The 18,165-nt window shown below is 45.5% G+C and overlaps 2 protein-coding genes across 17 annotated transcripts in view; one reads left to right on the forward strand and one right to left on the reverse strand.

Annotated features, from left to right (window-relative positions):
• The window catches only part of LOC149356976 (uncharacterized), a 592,868-nt gene that overhangs the window by 493,445 nt on the left and 81,258 nt on the right, over positions 1–18,165 (reverse strand). The gene's annotated exons all lie outside the window — the stretch shown is intronic.
• The window catches only part of LOC149356989 (uncharacterized), a 79,452-nt gene continuing 62,804 nt past the window's right edge, over positions 1,518–18,165 (forward strand). For 14 of the 16 annotated variants that reach the window (XR_016291730.1, XR_016291729.1, XR_016291721.1 and 11 more), the window contains exon 1: positions 1,518–1,959. The gene's annotated coding sequence lies outside the window, so the exon portion shown is untranslated. The other 2 variants (XR_016291725.1, XR_016291724.1) reach the window with 2 other exon arrangements.

Consider the following 18,165-nt stretch of genomic DNA (forward strand, 5'->3'; position numbering starts at 1 on the left):
ATAGCTGGGATTAACTGGGGAGGACGGGCGAGTGGATATATTAACTCTATGGGAAAAGTGTGACATTGACGAAGGGGAGGTTGGAGGATTGGTGGCGGAAATCAAGGGAGGGTTGAATTTGGAGGGGAAAAGGATAGACAGACTAGACAAGAGCGAAAGTGAAAGAAAGGGAAAAGAAAAATAAATTAACAATGGGGGAAGTATAGGTTAGGTGGCGAAAGCTAATGCCCAGTACAAAGGGTAAAGCCATTATCATCCATCCATCTGGGTACGTCTCACGCAGGTCTCACGAAACTCTGCCCGCTTAGGCATGCTAGAGTGTACTAGAAGGGTCTTTCTAGTACACTCTAGGCATGCATAGGCACTCAGTAGCCATCGAAACACAGTGGGCGCATTTGTTTTTCAGTCCCGGACTGTCCGGGACTACTTGCGGACTCGAGTCCGGTATTTGTTTTTCTCGGGCAGCCCGAAAGCTCCGCCCACCTGCTTGCATCGCCATAGCAACGCGTTCGTTTTTAGCCTATGGCAGTCCGCGGGCTGCTTGGGGCTGCTGAGAAGGCAGCAGACGATAGCTGCGCGCCGCGCTGGCAGCCATATTAAGTTAGACTCATTGTGCATTTTGAGTGCTTTTCGTGTTCCTGGAGGTCGATATCATGCGTTAAACCTTCACATGAGCTCCGTAGCTCCTCTCTGAGCCATCGCAAGACTTTTTGTTCTTGCATCTTCGTTTATTTTCTTGAAATCCACCGCACACGGAAGCGCGTTCGGAGCTGCGAGCGTTGCTCGTGTCGTCAAGAGGTTCTTGTTCGCTTGTTTTGCCACATGCTGTCTGTACGCTTACCTGAAAGCATCGAAGGTGAATCACTCGTATACTGGAGCAGCTATAGCGCTTGTTGTCAACATTTTTGCGAAGGCTTTCGTCTCTCTGCATATCCGCAACGAGTTGGACTACTTTGTGCGAACTTCGCCGCAAGCAGTAGCGGCGAGCATGCCTCCGAAGCTGAGTTCTGTAATGTAGAGGGTTGTCCACTCTTAGTTAAAATACGCTAGCGCATAGCCGCACTCTTCAGAGGGCCACCGCGTGCGACACAGTTGCTCATTGCAGCAAAGTGGCGCAGGAGAAGGTGTACCTGGACGTGGTGCTTCGCGTCATCTGCCACTTCGCTTCGATGCGCAGCCGTTTCGGACGCAGTGACCCTCCAAAGAGCACGGCCATGCTCTAGCGCATTCTAACTAAGAGTGGACGACCCTGTACCTACGCCAAACTGACATTAAGGTCTTCAAATCGACTCAGTATCATGATCGAGCGCACGGCGTTGCTTCGGCGTCGTGGTGGCCGTGGCTTGCGTCGTCTGCTAGCAGATGACAGCTTCTCGGTACGGTAACCGAGGGGGAGCCCGGCTCCGGCGGCAAGCAGCCTATGGCAAGTAGGTCATGTGACCATGACGCTATTTCCTGTCAGAGCGGAAGCCGAGACCTGTCAGCAAGTAGTCCGGGACTGGAAAAACAAATGCGGCCAGTGTTTCGATGTGATGCATGCGCTGCCACACGTACGCCGCGAAGTTTTTTCCCGATGAGCACTGCTGCTCAGCATACGCAGCTCGTGCAGTCCATTGCGGCGCAGAAATGAGCCGGTGCGGTGCATTATAAACTTTTTCAACGTGCAGATCGACGTGCGTGTACGCGTATTATGCGCGCATATCGCGTATACGAACGTCTATTGGAAAAGTTTGGTCTCACTGGGTCTCATATGGCCAGAAAATTCTCTAAGGAGGTGTTGGCAGGTGTCCATAGCTCCTCTTCAGGTGGCGGCGCGGCTGGAACGGCCGGAGCAGACGCCTGCAAGACTCCCGATGTCGCGCCCTGCTCGACGTGGCTGTTTACCGCGCGGTCTTGGAGGAAGGAATGTGCGCGGTGCATTGACGTGTGGAGCAAGTGCTGTCGTGAAATGCGTCAAAGGTTAGTGCAATGGCGAGTGATATTGACCGCGCTAACATCCGGACCATTGTGCCTCAGTGCCCTAGTGTTTGTTATGTACTGCGACCTGTTCCAGCTGTGGTATGATATCGGCGGTGGTTGACTGAATTTGAGGTCAGTTCAGTTCTCTTCGGCACCTTTTGCTATTGTATCTCGTGTTTGAAGCATTGCATGAGTGTCGAGAATTGTGGTTTCCTTGTGTTGCGCGTAACTGATTCTCATCTGTAGTACGTACTGATAGGATGAGCTCGTATGCATAAAAAGGGCTGGTACCTGCGAGCCATTTGGCAGTTGCGGTACATACTATGTTCCTGGAGTCCTGCATATGTGCCCACCGGCGACACGCTATGCGCCAAAAAAAAAAAAGAAGGAAAAGGCACCTGGGTACGGAAGGAAGGCGGACAGGACGTACTGTACTATGCTAGCCTGTGAAAGGACAACACATCTTCTGTCTTGCATGTTTAATATGCCTGCAGTGTCTACCCACCAACTAGCCCAGCTGTAATGGATTACTTGGCGTTGACACTCATGTTTCGCAAAGCGCACGGTAGGCCACAGATGCTTTGCACGACGCCGCAGCGTTGCCCACGGAGAGACCTCGCGCAACGCGACGCATCGTGCCACCTGAGCTATGATCCGTACGCCGCTTTCTTCGCCGATAGGCGTTCAGCGAATTTCGTACTATGGTCACACCACCGAACCTTTGAATATCTTAGAAAGCTGCTTTTCTTCTATTTATTTGGGGAAATGTTTTTATACTCATTAACTAGAACGTGTGGTTCTTGTAACGTTCAGCACTGGAATAAAGCCAGACGAGGCCGAAACTTGTTTTGCTTGCTCTGACATTCCTGTAGTGGTTTGTGATAAAGTGGGAGGCTTGACTTAGGCTTTCAGCATCCGCGTAGCCAGTGTGGCCCTTGGGTTTGTTTGGAAACGATGTTGGGTTATTGCATGGTAAGTGAAACATAACACAGAGAGGAACGTAAACACTCCGGATGATCAGTCTCTTGCACTTTCTGTGTGTTACATTTTCTGAGCTTCAATTTCTAGACGCCATGAATGCATTCCAAATTTCACAGCTGTTTTTTCTGCTGCTGCAGTTAGTAAAAACCCAGACTGATGGGCAAGTTGGTATGACATAATAAGGCTAAAACAGCACACCTGCATAAGGATGATGCTGTGTCTTTTGTCATCTTCTTCATCCTTTTGTGGGTGCGCTGTTTTAGCCTTACTAGTAAAAGTATGCTGTACAGGGACATTGGATGCCATGCATGCCGTAATGTGCTGCATGAACTTTGGGCTAGCATTTGTGGCTAGAATGGTTTCTTTTTGACATTAGCACTGCATAAGTGAATATTATTTGTGCACGTACGTGAATAGCATGCTGGCTTGGCCTTATGTAGGCCAGTGGATCATTACGAAGTGTATGAAGTGTCACATTAATTGCACGCCTGCTTTTACTGCATGTTGCCAGTTTGAGGGGAAAATCTGTTTTGTGTGGACTCAGCAGTGACTAGGCAAGTGACCTTGAACTGCAAATGAGCTTGCTCCATAGATGGCAGCTCTATGGGGCAATGGACACTAAAAAAAAAAGTAGCCATGATCTTTTAATATAAAGTGAAAAACCAGCATAAACCAAACATCAACACACCATGCATGTGACATGCTTCTCTGCATGCAGTAAAGAGCTTAAAAATGCATGAAATGTAAGCATGGCTTGTCTACTTATATTTGGTTATTCCGTGTAGAGGGAAGCATTCTGACATTTTTTTATGGTTTACGGCTAACGTCTAAAGTGGTGTGGGTTTTCAGTAAGAAACATTTGCAGTTGGCCACATAAGTTTGAAGTTTCCAACATAGAAAATATAAAAAATCTGTGTGCTTTTTCTTTCTAGCTGCGTTCTAATTTTAATTCTTCGCTTGCCATGCTACTGAATGGATGGATCTGCTGGTTTCTGAATTACAGTTTTTGTAACGTGCACAGTCAGAACATATGTATATCACGAGTATGAGGCAACATGGTTAAAAGCACAATGCGAAAAAATTGTGGATACATTTTGAAGGTTGGCAGCTCAGTTCGCTGATATGTTTAGGTGCTTTTTATATTGTCAAGGCCCAGTAGGTATTAAAGGAGTAGAGACAACAAAATTTTTGTTGTTTCTTTCGGTTAGAATGATGCGCAGTACTTTAGAAAGACTAGACAGCTGCATGGATTGCGACAAGAGGCAATATATTTATAATTGCATTTTTTCTCTCGCACTGCTTTAGCTTAAACAACCGAACGACGACTGTGATGTCAGGGATGCATTCAGGTTATGTGAGGCATGCAAAGACTGCAGTATTGTTGCAGCTTTGTTCATTGTTATTTGCATCAACTCGTACACAAACCTGTCTAGAGTTGGAGTCACATAAAGTAAACAGGCAGCGATTATATCTTTTTTTGCATGCCTCATGTGACCTGAACATGTATCTGACTTCAGAGCAGTCATTCGGCTGTTAAAAACCGAAACCAGATGATACGAGAAAAAAAATTAAATTGTAAATTATTTAGCTGACAAAGTTAAAATCCACATGGTGGCTTGTGTACAGCATTGCCTAGTGCATCACTGTAAAGAGAAATGTGCATCCAAAAATTTGATTTCTCTACTCCATTAAAGATGTAGCCCATGACATGTTTGTGGCAGACCTTTGAGTTAATCATTCTTTTATGAGAGTTGTGAAACTGGTTCACTAGAGCGTAGCATATTAAGAGTCAGAGTGTTGCTGGAGTACTCTGACTTCATGTTGATTAAAATGGAAGAAAACTAGTTGAGTCCAGAAGGGATGCCATGTTCCTTTCTGAAGCAGAGCTTCTGTGAAGAATGTTCTATGAAAAGACAACCATCAGCACTTTGCTACATTTCAGTTTGTCATTTTCTTGAAGACCTAGTAACCAGTATTACAGAAATGATAAGAGGTACGTTACAGAAATAATTGATACCTGCATATTAGCACGACAAGGGGTGACTAATAAAACTTTTGTAGGGGTGTATAGAATTTCGCCTCCATTGAAATACGACCGCCGCAGTCGCGATCAAACCCACGTCTTTTGGGTCAGGAGCCAAGCACCTCCGAGCCACTGCGGCGGCCTAGTGATCTTCTATTACTGGCCCTGGGTACGATGGGTTCACGGTTTTGCGGTAGAAGTTGCATATATTGGCTGAATTTTTTTGTACAAAGTACTGCAAAATTTGTGAGTTCTTTTTTCTCTCAGAATCCACAATTCATACTGTGGCAGTTGTTACACTTGTATGTTACCTTGAAAAACTGGCCACCAAAAATTATGAGCAAGTGTGTAGCAAACCAAGAGCAGTGGAAACGAAGAAGGGCATGGGGCAATTGTAGTAATTTAGATGGAGTGGGGAAGTTGTCTTTTGTTAATTTTTATATTTCAGATGTAGTGAAAGTAGACGATACCTAGGCAACATGTAAGACATAAAGACATAAAGTTGCTTATAAATAATGTGGTCAACTGTCGCCCCGCTGCGGTGGCTGAGTGGTGAGGGTGCCCGACTGCTGAGCCCACGGACATGGGTTCGATCCCGGTTGCGGCAGCCACCTATCAATGGAGGCGAAAAGCAAGGCGCCTGTGTACTGAGTGACATCAGTGCTCGATGAAGAGCCCCATGTGGTCAAAATTAATCCGTAGCGCTGCACTATGGCGTTTCTCATAACCCATATTCCATACCATACCATAACTATGACGTGTTCTGTGTGCTTGACCATTTAAGCTGCAGTAATTGCTGAGCACTTTTGAGTTTTCATGAGTATTTGTAAGTGCAAAAGCACAATATGAGGTGTTGACGGGGCGCATATCGACAATTACGTATGCATGGCACACATGCTAAGACTGGCGTGCATGTGTATAATCGTGTCCATCATGTAAATAAATGGAAGTTGCTAAACAGTGAAATAGATGGAGTGTCAAAATGCCCGTGAAGAAAAAAATTCTCATGTTTGCATCTTCTGATGAGTGATTTTGATTGTAATGGCAAGTGTGGTTACATTCAAGATTGCAGCAATATCTCGGCGCACAATGATTTTGAATGGTAAAATTTTGTCTGTCTTGCATCCGTTGCAGTTTCAAGTAAGGTGGACGCACACAGTTTTAACAATGCTACTTGCATGATTTGTGTGAATGGATTTATTGTACACTGTTGGGAGTAAGGCTTCTAGTCCATCCAAAGTGCTTTGATGAAAAGTACCTTTTATAGTGGTACTTGTGGTGATGTCATGCATTAAAACTAAACTCAAATAACAAATAATGTGAGTTTGAGCTGCATAAGTGAAAGTTATGCGACCGCTTTGTTCATGACAGTACATTTGGTTTGGTTCTATCTGCTACAATGATAGAGGACCGTTCTGCTTTGAAACAGCAAATTGACATGCATTCAAGCTTGGGATGAGCAACAAGAGAGAAAGCGTGCATATTGTTGGCGATGCAATGTTGACCTTTCAGTGCCCCTGTTACATTTTCAACTCCTATTATAGTTTTCTTGCCTTAATTTTCTTATGGTCGCACTGTGCGACCCGATTTAGAAAACTGTCATAAAATAGTCGCACTCTTAGCTTTAGTCAAAACCATGCAAAATGCTTCATGTAACATGTAACAGACTGTAGCTGTCATTCAAAAATATCATTTTAGTGCATCAGCATCAGAACCCCCATGTTGGAATAATCCGTCGGTCTGAAGCCTCAGGTGACAGAGTGGAGGGAGTGAAATCCACCTTCACGAAATTGCAGGGAAGAGGGAAGAAGAGAGGGTGGGAGGAGGCGGTTGCAAATCTGAGTCGAAGGGTGGAGAGAGTGGATGTGTCACTGATGGATGGGATTTCATCGGGTGAGTGGAGTGGGGGTGTCACGTAGTGATTGATGGTACCCATTCGTACAGTCTGACCCTGTCAGCGGCTGCTCGGTCGGGCAGGAACATAATGCTAACTTCGGCTTATGGGGTTTAACGTCCCAAAGCGACTCAGGCTATGAGGGGCGCCACAGTGGAGGGATCCAGCAATTTCGACCAACAGTGGTCCTTAACGTGAACTGACATCGCACAGCACCCGGGCCTGTAGCATGCCACCATTGAAATACAACTGCCGCAGCCGGGATCAAACCAGCGTCGAATGAAATGTGTTTAATTTTGTCATTACACTCACAGTAAGATTAGTCTTTGCCAAGTACAATTTGTATTTAATGTCAGAGTCCAAAGAAGGGCAGCTTTCCAAAGCCACAGCTGGGCTTGTAGGGCATCATCAAGCAGCATTAACATCATTTAGAATCGATTAATGTGTTTGTACTATGATTACACAATGCACACGGTGTCTATCAAAGCAAACAATGGCAGCGTATATATGACTGCAAATGTTTAAATCAAGAATTGTATCTGCAAGCTTATTAAAAATATATCATTTATAAAATGACCATCCAACTTCTCAGAAGTACGAAATTCGTGGAGATATACAAATTGCAGATTGCCAATATGGCTAGGAAAAGACATTTTGGCTGCTAAAAAAGGATTAGGAGCACTTTATAATTAATTAAGCGAGGAATGTGGAAGGCTGGGTCACACCTAATAGTGCTAAACATGAACCCTTAGAAAAGATGCGAAGTTGTGGTGCCTATGCACTCTGTGGCAATGAACTCATATGCTGTGCATATTGGGCTGCCTTGCATTTCCATAACCTGTCCAGGTAGACTACCACAAGTCAATAAAAATCTCCGATATATACAACCACAGTTTTCAGTTAGGAAGACATTTTATTTGCGATATTCTTAATCTAGCTGGCAGGATTTTTTTGCTCACTACCCAGAGGTGAATGTGATGTGCAGGATGAAACGGGTACCATGTCTGGATACTGGAGTAAATGTGATGTGATGAGCCTTGGGAGCATTCCTCTTCACAAGGCACCAGGCAGTCTTGCGGCCACATAATACGGCTGACAGAGCTTCATTCTTCACAGAGCTTCACAGTTACTTGCATAATGGATGCAGTTTCTTGTGGGAAAAAATTATAATGGTAATTTTGGTGCATTTCTTACATGGTGTAAAACTTGGTGTGGTCAATTGAACTTTCCCCAGATTTTAATGACTGATGTAGGGAAGGCATTTATTATGCAAATGCATCCATTATTTAAGCAAATATGGTGTACGACAACCTAACTTTCTGCCGTCCCCTGCTACGTTTGCTTTCTCTTGGAATCCACTCCGTTACCCTTAAGGACCAGCAGTTATCTTGCCTTCACATTACATGCCCTGCCCAAGCCCATTTCTTCCTCTTGATTTCAACTAAGATGTCATTAACCTGCGTTTGTTCCCTCACCCACTCCGCCCTCTTCCGATCTCTTAACATCACACCTATCATTTTCCTTTCCATAGCTCGCTGCGTTGTTCTTAACTTAAGCTGAACCCTCTTTGTTAGCCTCCATGTTTCTGCCCCATAGGTGAGTACCGGTAGGATACAGCTGTTGTATACTTTTCTCTTCAGGGATATTGGTAAGCTGCCATTCATGACCTGAGAGAACCTGCCTTGTGCGCCCTACCCCATTCTTATTCTTCTAGTTATTTCCCTCTCATGATCCTGATCTGCGGTCACTACCTGCCCTAAGTAGATATATTCTCTTACTACTTCCAGCACCTCGCTACCAATTGCGAACTGCTGCTCCCTTGCAAGGCTGTTGAACATTACTTTGGTTTTCTGCATGTTAATTCTTAGCCCCACCGTTCTACTCTGCCTGTCTAACTGATTGATCATGCTTTGCAGTTCTTGTCCTGAGTGGCTTAGCAAGGCAATGTCATCAGCGAATCGCAAATTACTCAGGTATTCTCCATTAACTCTTATCCCCAACTGTTCCCATTCCAGTCCCCGGAATACCTCCTGTAAGCAGGCAGTGAAGAGCATTGGCGAGATCGTGTCTCCCTGCCTGACACCTTTCTGTATTGGAATTTTATTGCTGACTTTATGGAGAACTATAGTAGCTGTGCAATCGTTATAAATATCTTCCAATATTAAGGCGAAAGCCTTTAATGCCTCATGCTGTCATTAGCAGACGCGTCGGCAGGAGTGTCGACAGACGCGTCGGCAGCCGTGTCGACAGTCGCGTCGGCAGGAGTGTCGACAGACGTGTCGGCAGAAGTGTTGACAGATGCGTCGGCAGCCGTGTCGACAGACACGTCGGCAGGAGTGTCGACAGACGCGTCGGCAGCCATGTCGACAGACGCATCGGCAGGAGTGTCGACAGAGGCGTCGGCAGCCGTGTCGACAGACGCGTCGGCAGATCCGTCCGCCTTTCGGCATCACTGCTTAAAAGGCTCAAGGTTCCAGCATCAATAAAGGCGCATCTAGTGAATGCATGGGCTTCATAAATAAAATAAAAGGAGTAAAGTCAAGAAAATGAAAATAAAAAATAAAAATAAGGAAATAAACAAAAATAAAAACAATAAAAATAAGATGTGAAAATAAAATAAAAACAATAAAATTAAGAAAAGGAGCAAAAAAAAAATATGAAAATAAAAAGTAAATAGAAAAAAACAGTGGCCAGGAAACGCTTTCACCTTGCAGCACTTTAGAGAGCCAAAGTACCCCCTGAATTTTTTTCACATAACACTCTTCTACACCCTGATTCTGCAATGCCTGCATGACAGCTGAGGTTTCCACTGAGTCAAATGCTTTCTCGTAATCAATGAAGGCTATATATAGGGGTTGGTTATATTTTGCGCATTTCTCTATCACCTGATTGATAGTGTGAATGTGGTCTATTGTCGAGTATCCTTTACGAAAGCCTGCCTGATCGTTTGGTTGACTAAAGTCCGAGGTTGTCCTGACTCTATTAGCGAGTACCTTAGTAAATACCTTGTAGGCAACGGACAATAAGCTGATTGGTCTGTAATTCTTCAAGTCCTTGACGTCTCCTTTCTTATGAATTAAGATAATGTTAGCGTTCTTCCAAGCTTCTGGTACTTTCGAGGTCACAAGGCATTGCGTATACAGGGTGGCTAGTTTTTGTAGCACAATCTCTCCTCCATCCTTCAATAAATCTGCTGCTACCTGATCCTCACCAGCTGCTTTCCCTCTTTGCATTGCTCCTAAGGCTTTTTTTACTTCCTCCTTCGTTACTAGCAGGATGTCCCATTGCTGTGCTCGACTGCCTCCCTCAGTAACTTGATGATTACATTCGCTAGTGTATAGATTTGTGTAGAACTCTTCGGCTAATTCAACTATCTTATCCATATTGCTGATGACATTGCCCTGTTTGTCTTTTAGCGCATACATCTGGTTTTTACCTATGCCCAGTTTTCTCCTCCATTCCTTAGAGCATCCTCGATTTTCTCCATGTTAAACTTTCTTATGTCGGCTACCTTGCGCTTATTTATTAATTTCGATAGCTCTGCTAGTTCTATCCTGTCTGTGGAGTTAGACGTCCTCATGCTTTGGCGTTTCTTAATCAGATCTTTAGTCTCCTGAGATAGCTTGCCGGTATCCTGTCGAACCATCCTACCACCTCTTCTGCGGCGCACTCTGTAACGATAGCTGTAAGAGTATCATTCATTGTTTCAACACTACGGTCGTCTTCTTCAGTTAAAGCGGAAAATCTGTTTTGCAGCGACATTCTGAATTCCTCTACCTTCCCTCTTAACGCTAACTCGTTAATAGCCTTTCGCTTCACCAGTTTCCTCCGTTCCCTCTTTAAATCTAAGCTAACACGAGACCTTACGATTCTGTGGTCGCTACAACGGACCTTACCGATGACCTCCACATCCTCTACGATGCCAGGGTGTTGTGCACACAGTATGAAGTCTATTTCATTTTTAGTCTCACCATTGGGGCTCTTCCACGTCCACTTCCTGTTTGCTCGTTTGCGGAAGAAGGTATAGACCTTTCCACAAATTGCAGCGCCGCGCCATCCCCTAGCGGATCCGCGCAAAGCATGATGGGAGAAAGGAGCGATCGCCTCCCGCGTCGGCTGCTGTCAAGCGTGTTGCTGTGTTGTGCCACCATGTTCAGGCGTTGTGCGTCTTCTCGTGCGCGTTTGTTGGTTGCCTCTTAGCAAAATGTTGCAGCGCACTGCTGTGGTGGTTATCTGTTAGTCTGTCTAAGGGAGTGCTTAAAGATAATATTACAGCAATGAACATCTACCGCGTCAGCATGAAATTTCTCAGGAGTGCGCCGATGAGCACGAGTGCACTCATACTGTTGTTTACATCGCTGCGTACGAACAGCTAGTGCTCGTTTTCATGACATAAAACGCAACCGGCGCTTTAGTTCTATTAAACAACCTGTTTTCGTTTTCACCGACAGTAGCCGTGCTTGTTTACGCAGTGCGATAATGTGTGGGAAGCGATGATGCGATCGCACGCCTGAGAAACACTTGACAGCGGGCTGTTGACATCGCGCAAAACTGGCGCTTCTCGCTTCTTGCCCCGGCTTCCTCCGACGTGACCAGTACTTTATTTTAAACTACTTTATCCAGAAGTATGTTTGGCGACCGTTCGCTTTAACTGAAACGGCCTGACTTGTTATCCACAAGCTAGCGACAGCGACGACTGCTGCTGGCCGTAAAGCACGGCTCGGCAGTTTGGGTCACACCGGCGTTTCCCGTTCATCATATGCGTGCCCTGCGATGTAAGCAATAGTTGATTTCAGGTCACTGTTGCCAAAACTACACTCGGTGACCATTTTCATTCGCTAAAGCTTATGATTCGCTCTTAACAACCGCCGCAATCACAGATCCAACCCTGCGGACTCGCTAGGCCTAGTCGTCGCGGAAGGGAAGGGAGTCGTCGACGAAAATTAATTTGGCAAATGCTTATCGCTGGGGAGTGTTCAGGTGTGGATATATGAAATATAGCCGTTCGTTTCGCTCATGTAGAAGCGCGAACATATTCACATCGCCGCCTCATCACTGTGCTTTCGCTCAGCCGCCGACAAGGCTGACCGTCCGCCGATCGGATTCGTCGGTGTCGTTGGCCTGAAAAGCTTGTCCCACTGCAATCATATCATAGTAAACTAGATATTTCACTATAATAACGTGCTGCTGTTGAGCGTGACATATAAAGTGTCGTTGTCGGACTAGTGTGACCGTCGTCGTCGTTCTACACTGAAAACGAGCTGAGGCTTTGAATGCGTTTGGAAAGTGTCGTGTAGCACCGCGCGCGTCCGTCGAGTCCGAATGTCATTCCAATTCTCGAATGTAATTCTGCTCAGATGTCATTCGAGCGTTCCCGTGTAGCACAGGTATAAGAAACAGCGATGGCGATGAGATGGCAGAGAATGGCTTTCCGGTGATCAGGCACAGTCGGAGAGACGGACGAAAAGACGCGAGCGCGGCGCTCCGTTTTCCCAGAGTGCTTTGCGCGGCCGCTTGGTGGTGCTGCAGAATTTGTGAAAAGGTTTATTCATAATCCGTAGATTATTTCTATCTGCAAACTCTACTAATAACTCTCCCTTACTGTTCCTAGAACCTATGCCATAGTCACCTACCGCCTTGTCTCCAGCCTGCTTTTACCCACCTTTGCATTAAAGTTGCCCATCAGTACAGCATACTGTGATTTTACTTTAGTCATTGCCGATTCCACATCCTCATAGAAGCTTTCAACTATCTGGACGGCAGAAAGTTAGGCGGGCGGATGAGATTAAGAAGTTTGCGGGGATACAGTGGCGGCAACTGACAAAGGACAGGGTTAATTGGAGAGACATGGGAGAGGCCTTTGCCCTGCAGTGGGTGTAGTCAGGCTGATGATGATGATGATGATGATGATTTTTTTCTTGCTTGGGCTGTATTTCGAAAGGATTTCTGCTTTGCTTTTTTTTCTCGAGCTTGTGGTGCGAAAAGGAAGCGGGATGCAAGGCCACACCCAAAAGCACCTCACTTCCCCCCCCTCCCCCCCGCAGCACCAAAACACACGTGAGTGCCAGCGGACGCCCACCACTCAACTACTCTGAACTTTAGCAAAATGTGATGCGCTACTGCAGGGGTTCTCAAACTGGGTTCCGCGGAACACAGGGGTTCCGCGGGCTGTCTTCTTGTGTTCCGCGAGAACCCTCACCGGCCCTGACCCGGCAGCTGATATGAGACTGGCTCTGAGTGCTACTGAGCCACGCTTTGACTTGCTCTTAAAAGGGAAGCAGTACCACCCATCACATTAGTATTTGTATTAATCTGTGCAAAAAACATTTAACTTCTGCAACTCTCTCTTTGCAAAAATGCACTCGACAACATTGCTGGTAAGTGAAAGCAGGGGGGGGGGTTCCCTGGAACTTACTGAAGGCTTTTGGGGTTCCTCCAAGCAAAAAAGTTTGAGAACCCCTGCGCTACTGCAAAAAAACAGAATTTCTAAACATTCATCATTTTTCAACCGAGCCAGTCCCAAAATACAACAAACTTTTGTTGTTCTGCCGTTATGACAGGTAGTGTTGCGAAATTCTCTGTTGTTGCGACAGAAGTGGCTCTGTCGATAAGACAGGAGACTGCTCAATACCACACAAAATCTTGTTACTCCACGAATTTATGTTGTCAGGTCCCAGAATACTACAGCAAAACGTGTTGTGACAACAGAAAATATTCTGCTGTGTTTTTCAGTAGGAATATAACAAAAAGCTGCCTATAATGAGGGGTGACTTTTTGAACATTCCTCGTGACGGGGTGTAAACAATCGCCCGACATGCCGGCTATTAAATCATCCAAGCTTACAAAGCATAAGGGTCCGGAGGCAAGTCACATGCGCAGAGAAAAATGTCCTTATGGGCCGCAGAGGAAAAGAAAAACATCATTGCGCCTTGAGCAGAAAAGCTTGATTGAGGGGTCGTCAGGGCAAACCGATATTTCGGTACAGCAGAGTGCCACTTATTTTGAGTTCGGCTGTGCTGTACCGTAATTCGACGCTGACACTAATTGAAGCGGGATGGGATGGCCCAGCGCTGCATAATATTTTCTTTAAGGTAACAGCGAGATAAGCTGGCATCTTTATACAAACCGGCATGCTCAAGTTTACTATAAGGAGAGTCTCTAATCATCGGCTGTAATGGAACATCTTACATGAATATAATCGAGCGGTGTCTTTTATTGGAGGCATGCGAAAGCAGCGTAGCTGGTATTAACGAAATAGCGATGCTTTGGAACATCGATATAGGGAAACTATCAGCTGCATTATATGCGAGTGCGCAGAGTTGAAATATTATTGAGAACTACAAGTATAGTCTTGCTTTGAAGCATATTTTATTGGTGTTTTAAAACAGCTTACTCGTTCACCGCAATTTCACCTTACAGACTGCGCATACGTTCATAACTCTCAGCAGGGTGGAAATTTCAAGAAATGTATAGTTATCGTTTTAACGCTGGCATGCTCTGCTACCTTGTGACCACCTCCGTTACCATGCAGTTTCTAAAGATTACATGTCTTTACTCTTACCCCGTAATACGCCGCCAAAAGCTCCGTATTCGACTTCATAATTGCTCTTCTTTTAGATCGCTTAGTTTAGATCCTGGAAAAGTTGGGAAATCATGGATTAGCAAAGGCAGCGCAAGGGATACAAGATAACGCTTGTTTAGTCGATTATTGCTACACGGTTCACATGGGGGGTGAAGCATGCGAAACAAAACGAAACCCAGCGCCCGCCAGCTCTCCCCTCTGAAGCACTGACCCTGTCGATGAACGAAAAAGATGCGAGGATCTATTCTCTAGATGTTGTTGAGCCGCTGTGATCAAAATTCAATGCATTGCAACGAGGATTGTAGCCGCTCGAACAGCCACATTACGCGGCCAATATTCGCAGTGCACGAGAACAGAAGTAATGAGATCCGAACATAATGTGCCGCTAACAGCGGAACAAGACCGACACCTCAAAAGGACTGCCACAACAGGTGCGGTATCCGAAATTACGCGTTGAATCACAGGTACCAATACCTAAATGCCTAAAGACACTAGGTCGAAGCAGTATAAATGCGACGAAAAAAATATGTGAGTTCGAAATTATATTTACCCGCGAAATCGAGAAAAAATTTGCGTTGTGAAAGCACTACGAGGGGAAAGCCTGCTACAGTGAGGTAACCCAAGGAGCGTCATGAGCATGTCCCACTCACTCTGGACTGTTATGCACTGGTCTTAGAACCCCAAAGTGCTTGCAGCGACGTCGACGCTGGAAGCAGCAATGAACCCTTGAGCTCTTTCTACTAGGCCCGTGCTCTCTGTGGGCTTCTACTTCCTCTCCTCGTGACCTGTGCTGCGTTTGCAGCCTAATTGATCAGCATAATTGATCACAATACTCTGAACACGGAAAAGAAACAATCACTTATCACGGGAATGATGCTATAACTATTTCTTTTTCCTTATATTGTTGTCTTTTTCCGCTCCTGCTATCACCTTCATGTAGGAGGGAGGCATGCCTCTCTCATTATTTTTTATTTTATTTTATGATAATCGATGCGCGACTAAAAAATTTGATGCCTTTTCTCTCGGGGAAGGTCTTCGAAGTCTTTTGTTTACTTTTGTCACGACGTGAGAGTGATGTGAATAAACTTTTATTGTCCAACACAAAAGGCTTCCCGGCACTAAGGCCAAGGAGGCAGGGGCCGCCGCCTTTACAACCACCACCAAACCTAGACGTTGGCCAGGAGGTCTTGTTCCCTGGCGGCGGCGTCTTCGGTCAGTCCGACAAGGATATGGTAACTGTACAGGTGTTCTCTCATAATCAGATGATATTTCTGCAAAAATGTACTTGTATAATAGCTAATATTGCATATTTAGCACCGGCAAAAATTTTGTTCTGCAAAATTTTTCTCTGGACAGTCCTTTTCAAGTCCTATTCGGCAAAGCGCAAATTTTGTTGAAGCATCAAACACTGGGAAATAAATATGGCCTCTCCTCACCATCGAACGATGTGCCGCCGGTGAAGCATGCGTCGCTTGCACATCGTCGCAGTGCCATTCCAGGTCCAGCCTTTCTTTCATTTTTAGTCTCACGATTGGGGCTGTTCCACGTCCACTTCCTGTTTGCTCGTTTGAGGAAGAAAGTATTCACAATCCCTAAATTATTTCTATCTGCGAACTCTACTTATAACTCTCCCCTACTATTCATAGAACCTATACCATAGTCACCTACCGCCAGGCCTCCAGGCAGCTTTTTACCTACCTTCGCATTAAAGTTGCCCATCAGTACAGTGTACTGTGATTTTACTTTGGTAATTGCCGATTCCACATCCTCATAGAAGCTTTCAACTATCTGGTCATCATGGCTTGATGTAGGCACGTAGGCCTACACCACCTTGAGCTTGTACCTCTTATTAAGCCTAATTACGGTAGCTGCCACTCTCTCGTTAATACTGTAAAACTCTTCGATGTTGCCAGCTATATCCTGATTTATGAGGAATCCCACACCTATTTCTCGCCTATCTGCTAATCCACGATAGCACAGTACATGCCCGCCCTTTAGTACTGTATACGCCTCATCTGTCCTCCTAACCTCACTAAGCCCTATGACATCCCATTTAATACCAGCTAATTCCTCCAACAGCGCCGCTAAACTAGCCTCACTTGGTAAGGTTCTTGCGTTAAACATTGCCAGGTTCAGTTTCCAATGGCGGCCTGTCCAGAGCCAAAGATTCGTAGCACTCTCCTCTGCGTCACAGATCTGACGGTTGCCTTGGTCAGTTGCTCCGCAGCCGCTGGGGACTGAGGGCCGAGGGTTAATTGGTTTTTTCATAGAAGGTTGTGGCCAAGTGCTACACCAGGGTGGCCAAATCCTGTTCTGGTGAGAAAGTGCGTTGTCGGTTCTGGTCACCGAAATCAGGCCGCACTCCAAGCCTGGTTATGCAATTCTATCGACACGCAGATTTTTTTTTCTCAATTCGGTGGAGAATTGTGTGGCACCGGGATTCGAACCCCGGTCCTCTTGGGTGCGAGGCGGATGCTCTACCTCTACGCCATCGCTGCTCTACTAGCTCTACTAACTAGCTCATAACATAATCCTAATCCGTCACCTGAAATCTGCCATCTTCAGCTGGCAGGGTCTACAAATGGCCAGCACATTCAGATGCTACTTTTCTGCATTCGCTATTTCCCCCTGATCAAATCTGCAAAAGAACAAACGGATACACAAGCAAGGCAAGCACACAAAACTTGTGAAAAAGCTGTATTTTCTTTAGTCAAGGACAAGTGAGCACCTGTCCCTGTGACCAGTGTGGTTCAGCCTAAAATTTGCAAGGGTAATGCAGTGTAAAAGTTTAGTTCTTTACATGAAGTTCTGCACCCCATTCTGCTCTACACACAAAGATACAGCAAGCTTCCTACAATGCAAGCTTGACAAGGAATATGTATTGCAGAACTGTATCAACAATGCCTGGGATTAGAATGGTTAGTGGAGGTGCTGGCTTTCTTCAACCTCAACCCAGATGTTACCATGGCTCGAGACAGCAGCCTGCAAGCCCGTAGCATTAATTGGAGTCGTACTCAGGATCATTGATGTTGCCACTACATGCACAATGAGGTAGGCTCATTATAATTCAGGGCACCATGGTTCTTGGATAGCAGCAGCCGTCACCTGACTGCACTTTATAGAAACTGCCCTCTTTGTCCTGCTACAGTAGAATTTTATCCATCCAAAAGCTATCTGGCATTGCAAACACCTTTCACAGTTTTCAGTAATTGAGGATGAAAAATGCAGCTAAGAAATAGGCAAACACTTCAGTAAGTTACCAGCAGTACATTCATATGTACTTAGGCTTAGTCCTTAAGTTTGTCAGCACCACAGCAATTATTCCATCAAAACAAAGAGTGGCATTTGCTGCACTTTCCATGGAAATTGTTCATTGCATTCATGCAGCCAGAAATGAAAAAATTGCACAGATGTTTTGAAAACAGCCATACATGTCCCTGGTGCTGCCTCAGTAACAGCATCTCTGCTGTCCGGGTCATCATCAGCAGCTCTTGGGCATGTCTCGTGAACATTTTCACCCAGGTTTTTTTTTTAATCTTCGTTCCCTTCGCGCTGTCAGAGTCGTCGTCAACAGCTTGTGAGCATGTTTCATCGACGTTTTCAGCTGACAATTTCTTTTCTGTTCCGTGTTTTTTGATCTTAATTGCATGTTAGTACTGGACAGAGATGTTGCATCAATGTTTGTTGTGAAAGTTCTGGCTAACAGAAAGGTGAGAGTTGAGTTTA

This window comes from Amblyomma mixtum, chromosome 3 (assembly GCF_055824585.1).
Source record: "Amblyomma mixtum isolate Tamu chromosome 3, ASM5582458v1, whole genome shotgun sequence".
NCBI lineage: Eukaryota > Metazoa > Arthropoda > Arachnida > Ixodida > Ixodidae > Amblyomma > Amblyomma mixtum.